The sequence below is a fragment of the Pristiophorus japonicus genome, chromosome 6, assembly GCF_044704955.1.
Source record: "Pristiophorus japonicus isolate sPriJap1 chromosome 6, sPriJap1.hap1, whole genome shotgun sequence".
Lineage (NCBI taxonomy): Eukaryota > Metazoa > Chordata > Chondrichthyes > Pristiophoridae > Pristiophorus > Pristiophorus japonicus.
In genome coordinates this window covers 123,389,123-123,395,035 of record NC_091982.1, presented here as the reverse complement: position 1 = coordinate 123,395,035, position 5,913 = coordinate 123,389,123, and the positions used below count along the sequence as shown (strand labels likewise).

The following is a 5,913-nucleotide window of genomic DNA, read 5'->3' as shown; positions in this document are numbered from 1 at the left end:
TCTTGCAGCTCTGTAGCCACCACGAACCCTTTCCTGCGGTTTGGAGGGGGTCGTGAGCATGATTGCATAGCCAGCCTGATTATCTGGCCCTAGGTCAGCGTCCAGCCCCTCGTCATCCTCTTCCTCTCTTTCCTGAGGTGGAGCATCAGTCCCTTCTGGCAATTCAAGCACACGACCATGCTCAGGGTTGTATTGTTGCTCCCCTCCTGAGTGGTCCAGACATCTGAAGCGCTGCTTAAGCACCGTTACTGTTTTGTGGACCACTTTGCGTGTGTCTCTGTGGCTCTGGTTGTATCGCTTCTCGGCCTCGGTTTGGGTGTCATGCAGGGGGGTCATCAGTCATGTGGTTAGGCCATATCGGTTATCACCAAGCATGCAGCATTGTCCTTGTGGCTGACTCAAACATGTCAGACAGCGCTCTCACGCAAGATGTGAGCCTCATCGAAGCTGCCCAGACATTTGGCACTCACTGCCATTCTGATCTGGTTGTGGTCGACAACTAGTTGGATCTTCAAGGAGTGAATTCCTTTTCTGTTACGAAAAAGCTCTGGGTCCTGAAAAGGTGCCCGCATGGCGATGTGAGTGCACTGCATTGCTCCCTGCACCCTAGGGAACTTAGCAATATGGTAGAATGCTCCAGCCTTGCCAGTCTGAGGCTCCGTGGTCATGGGGAAGCTGATAAAGTCCACCTTTTGCGCGTACAGGGCCTCCGTGATCTATCCAATGCAGCAATGGGTGGCATGGTGAGACAGAGGGGAAATCCCGACCACGGCGGCCCGAAAGGAACCGGACACATAGAAAGACAGTGACGCGGTGACCTTGACCTCGACCGGCACTGATGTCCTGATGACAGGCTGCATATCTGGCCTGATGAGCTCACATATTTCATTGATCACCATCTTGTGTAAGCACAGTCTCCGAAGGCAGGTGTGCTCGAACCCGTCAAGGCACGACCTCTTTTCCTGTACGTGCGGGGTGTGTATGGTCTGGCCCTCCTCCTCATTCTTGCATATCTTAAATTGGGCACATAATGATGCGCATCACACATTGAGCCATCTGCACTCTGCAGCATCTGCGTATTAATCGATGTAGGCTGAGAAATGGCTGGCCCCATTGCAATGAAGGTATAATAGCGATTGATCAGAAGCAATGATATCCTCACTAAAATACACCTAGAACAAACCCCCGATAGTCCAGAGTCTGAAAATATGTCTGTTGAGATGGTCACTTCACCTGAGAAGAACTCCAGAGTCAATCCAAACTCCACCGAAGTTGAAGCAGCCTTTGAATGAAGAGACCTGCGATTTTAAAAATGGCGCCCACACTGCTGGCTTTAGTTCAGAACAGTTCCACTTTTTCTGAGCGGTTTTTTGGGTGAGCAATATTGTGGGCGATGTGCGGGTGAGGTGGTGAAAGTGACGCTGGGCGATCTCCTGGGTGTTAGTTTCAGCAAATGTGACCTTTACGACAAAAAAAAGTGGGCGGCCGGTATTACTGAATGTTGGCGATAATTACGTGCAGAAACTAACGCTGGGCGATATTATGGGCGTTGATTTCGCCCATTCTGATGATTGCGCCCAAAAAAAGTGGGCGGGCGGTAATATATTTTTCCGGCGTTATGCACATGGGGAAAGTAACTCTCGGCTATAAGTTTCCGAAAAATGCCCGTCAGTTTCCATTTTGTGGCTAAATGGGCGATATATGGGCATTATATGTAATTTCAGCTGTAAAATGGACATTAAGTGGGTGTGAAGCATGCAAAAAAAACGTGGAAAATCTAGCCCTATAAGTTCGCTACCTTAACACTGCTGAGTACAGTTTTAAAATTATCAAAATCTCCAGAGTTAAATTCCTTGCCCCACAATAAGCATGTACCAAATTTAGCTGATATACAATCCTACTCGAGTGATCAGTTTGAGTTGGGTTTAGGCTCCAAGTCTCGACTGGCCTCATCAACATCTCCCTTGGTTCCTCCTTGAGATGCTTTGTTCCTCATTCATAGACTGTCTTGCATGCTTCTTCCTCGTGATTAGCCCGGTGTCCAATTCCTGCCTGCACAGAGATAACTTCATCCTTTTGCTGATTGACCAATTCTGATGTCATAAAGCATGCTGTCTGCCTGACTGACTGCACATCCCCCGATTGGCTGTTTTTTTCAGTCTTGAACACAGATTTTCCACCCAAAAGCCTTCACACCCCACCATCGGTGGCCGTGCCTTCAGCTGCTTTGTCCCTAGGCTCTGGAATTGCCTCCCTGAACATCTCCGCCTCTACCTCTTCCTCCTCCTGTAAAATTCTCCATAAAACCTACCCCTTTGACCAAGCTTTTGGTCACTTGTCCTAATAGCTCCTTATGTAGCTAAAGGCGATATATAAATGCAAGTTATTGTTGTTGCTGGTATCTCCATAACCAATGAGATTTGGGATTGGGAAATAAGCAGAGGAAGGACTGGGAATGAGGGTGAATTAAATGCCATGAATTCAATGTCAAAGCAGGTACAGTAAGAGAAATAGAGAAAAATTGGATTAAAAGAGAGAGTCAGATCAGAAATGTAAGGATTTATTTTTTAAATTTAAGATTTGACATTTTTTAAATCTCTCCAAAAAATTGAAAACCTGAAGGAATGAGACTCCACACTTGTAATAGTTACTATTTGGTGCCAGCAAACGCCTGGTGAGATGAGGCTGGGTATGAATTATTAAGCTGCTTTATTTCTCAATCTATAGAGCAACAGCTATAGAATCGATGTAATTATATTTTTATTTCGATCCGTACAGCTCCTCTCCATGCAATAATATAAAATAATGAACATGCTATGCTTTCCCATATTCCGTGAGTCACCTTGCTTGGCTTAAAGAACAGTTCGGCATTGCACCCATCACACTGAGCAGCCTCTGCTCCACTACTTCTGGTTTCAAAGTGCTGCCACCCTGCTGGTTTCTGTATCGCCCTCCTTCACCTCTCATTGTTCACACTCAGATCAAAGATCCACACACAGTGGGTGTCAGGTGCTCATTGATTATTGAGACAAGCTGATGAATTGCGTGTTGTTTATAGTTTTTGTGAAAATCAATTCATATATTGACCACCTTCCATCTAAACTTGAAAGAATATACTTCACTGTAAAAGGAAACAAGATTAAAATTCACTTTTCTTTCAGTCCCACTTCTATCGGAGCACTGCCACTAATGGAAGTCACTGTATACTTCAGGTGGGGCCTACTCCTGCCCCTGCAGTCTACCTTTGTCACCACTGCCTAACTCCTTCTCGCCCACCAACAAATAAAGGACTGATCCTTCAATCCAGTTCCCAATCCCACAACATGCCAACACATCATCATCATCATCATCATCATAGGCAGTCCCTCGAAATCGAGGAAGACTTGCTTCCACTCTAAAAGTGAGTTCTCAGGTGACTGTACAGTCCAATATGAGAACCACAGTCCCTGTCACAGGTGGGACAGACAGTGGTTGAAGGAAAGGGTGAGTGGGGAGTCTGGTTTGCCGCACGCTCCTTCTGCTGCCTGCGCTTGCTTTCTGCATGCTCTCAGCGACCAGACTCGAGGTGCTCAACACCCTCCTGGATGCTCTTCCTCCACTTAGGGCGGTCTTTGGCCAGGGATTCCCAGGTGTCGGTGGGGATGTTGCATTTTATCAAGGAGGCTTTGAGGGTATCCTTGAAAGGTTTCCTCTGTCCACCGGGAGCTCGCTTGCCGTGCAGGAGTTCCGGGTGCTTGCTTTGGGAGTCTCGTGTCAGGCATGTGGACAACATGCCAACATGTCAGTGCTCTTTGCCCCTCCATGAGAGTGCTAATAATAGTCACCTGATTGACTGAGTCAGCACTAAATACCTGCACTGTCCTGTTTGACATTAATCTTCATGAAGAACAAACGTTAACTTCACATTCTATTTTAATATAACAAGCTCCAAAATGAACACAAGCTATTCAAATGTCAGGAGTACCTGTATAGTACATGCCCCAGGAGCACAGAGAGTAGAAATGAAGGATTGGGATAGAGGGATCAGTGATGTTACAGGGTGACAAGGCCATTTCTTTTATAGCTCAGTGCATCTTTCAGTAGCTGTGAGTGAATTGTTCCAGCCCCACTGATTTCTGCTTTAAATCAACATGTTCCCATTGTAGTTTTCCTTCAACCTTTCACAGTTTGGATAAATTCTACACATGTAAAATAATATTTTTTTCACAGAGATCTGATGGCTGAGTCTTCGAAATCTACATTCTTCAGTCAGCAAGATCTGAATCAATTCAAGTCCACTTATCAAACAGGCGGGCTGGAGACGGCTCTGTCTCGATACAGAAGAAGTTGGAAGACCTCAACAATGTAAAGCTTGACATTGCCGTGACGGGAGAATCAGGCACAGGGAAATCCAGCTTCATCAATGCTGTGAGAGGGCTTCGGAGAAATGATAAGGGAGCAGCTGAAGTTGGTAACACAGAAACCACAATGAAGCCAGCCCCATACCCAAATCCCATCCTGCCCAATGTTTGCTTCTGGGACCTGCCAGGAATTGGAACTATAAAATGCTCGACGGCTACATACCTGAGCAAAATGAACTTTAAAAGATACGGTTTCTTCATCATTATCTTAGGCTGTCGAGTCTTGGAATATGATGCAAAACTTGGCGAAGAGATTAAGCGACTGGGGAAGAAAGTCTACTTTGTTCGATCTAAAATTGACAATGATCTCCGTGCTCTTGAAATGGATGGTGTAAAGTTTAGCATAGATGAAGAACTGAAAAAGATCAGGAGTTATTGTGTTGATAAGTTGAAAGAGTTCAGGTTTCCATCACCCACTGTTTTCCTGATATCAAGCTGCAGGGTGAATAAGTTTGATTTCTCAGCCTTAAACAAAACCCTCGCAAATGATCTTGACGATATAAAGAAGCATGTTTTCTTGCTGTCACTTCCAAGTACAACGTTGGAGATGGTAGAGAATAAAAGAAAAGTGCTAAAGCAACGAGTCTGGATGTTGGCAACACTTTCAGGAGCAGTGGGAGCAGTGCCCATTCCTGGTGTGTCCTTTTCTTGTGACATTGGGATACTGGTTAAAGCAATAATACAGTTCCGTCAATATCTGGGTCTGGATGATGCCTCTCTTCAAAGACTGGCCAATGTGACAGGGAAATCTGTGAGAGATCTGAAAGCAGTGGTGAAAACTCCTCTGCTGGGTGAAATAAATGAGCAATTTGTGATCAGAATGTTGACAGGTTTCACCTTTGTTGCCATTTCAGCCATTGAGATCGGCCTCGACTTTGTACCAGTCGTTGGATCCATCTTTGGAGCAGGATCATCATTTACAATGACCTACAAGCTGCTGAATGATGCACTGAATGAGCTTGTGGAGAATGTGCAGAGAGTGGTGAAGGTTGCATTTGGGACTGATTAAATGGACTGCACTAAAACATCAGCACATCACGCTCCTGTACATCATTAAAAGTTCAAGAATCAAACAGAAAGTAGTGTGGGGGTGTCATCTTCCACATCCTCAGGACATCCCGAAGACCAGTGGAAACTCCAGAAAACCGACATCAACATAGTGGATATTTTCCGGAATTTTCACAGAACCTCCGCTGAACTAGCAAGAGAAAGCCTTTGAAGTTCAACCCCTGTACATCACACTCTGTAATAATATAGACAATTGTAGCATAATCTAATAGTATAGAGACAATTGCAGTATAATCTAATAGTATCGCGACAATTGCAGCATAATCTAATAGTATAGAGACAATTGCAGTATAATCTAAAAGTATAGAGGCAATTGCAGCATAATCTAATAGTATAGAGACAATTGCAGTATAATCTAAAAGTATAGAGACAATTGCAGTATAATCTAATAGTATAGAGACAATTGCAGTATAATCTAATAGTATACAGACAATTGCAGCATAAT

At 44.7% G+C, this 5,913-nt stretch overlaps 1 pseudogene; it reads left to right on the top strand.

Moving 5' to 3' along the window:
* The first annotated feature begins 4,216 nt into the window (after positions 1-4,216).
* LOC139266165 (interferon-inducible GTPase 5-like) lies at positions 4,217-5,409 on the top strand (annotated as a pseudogene).
* The last annotated feature ends 504 nt before the right edge of the window (positions 5,410-5,913 follow it).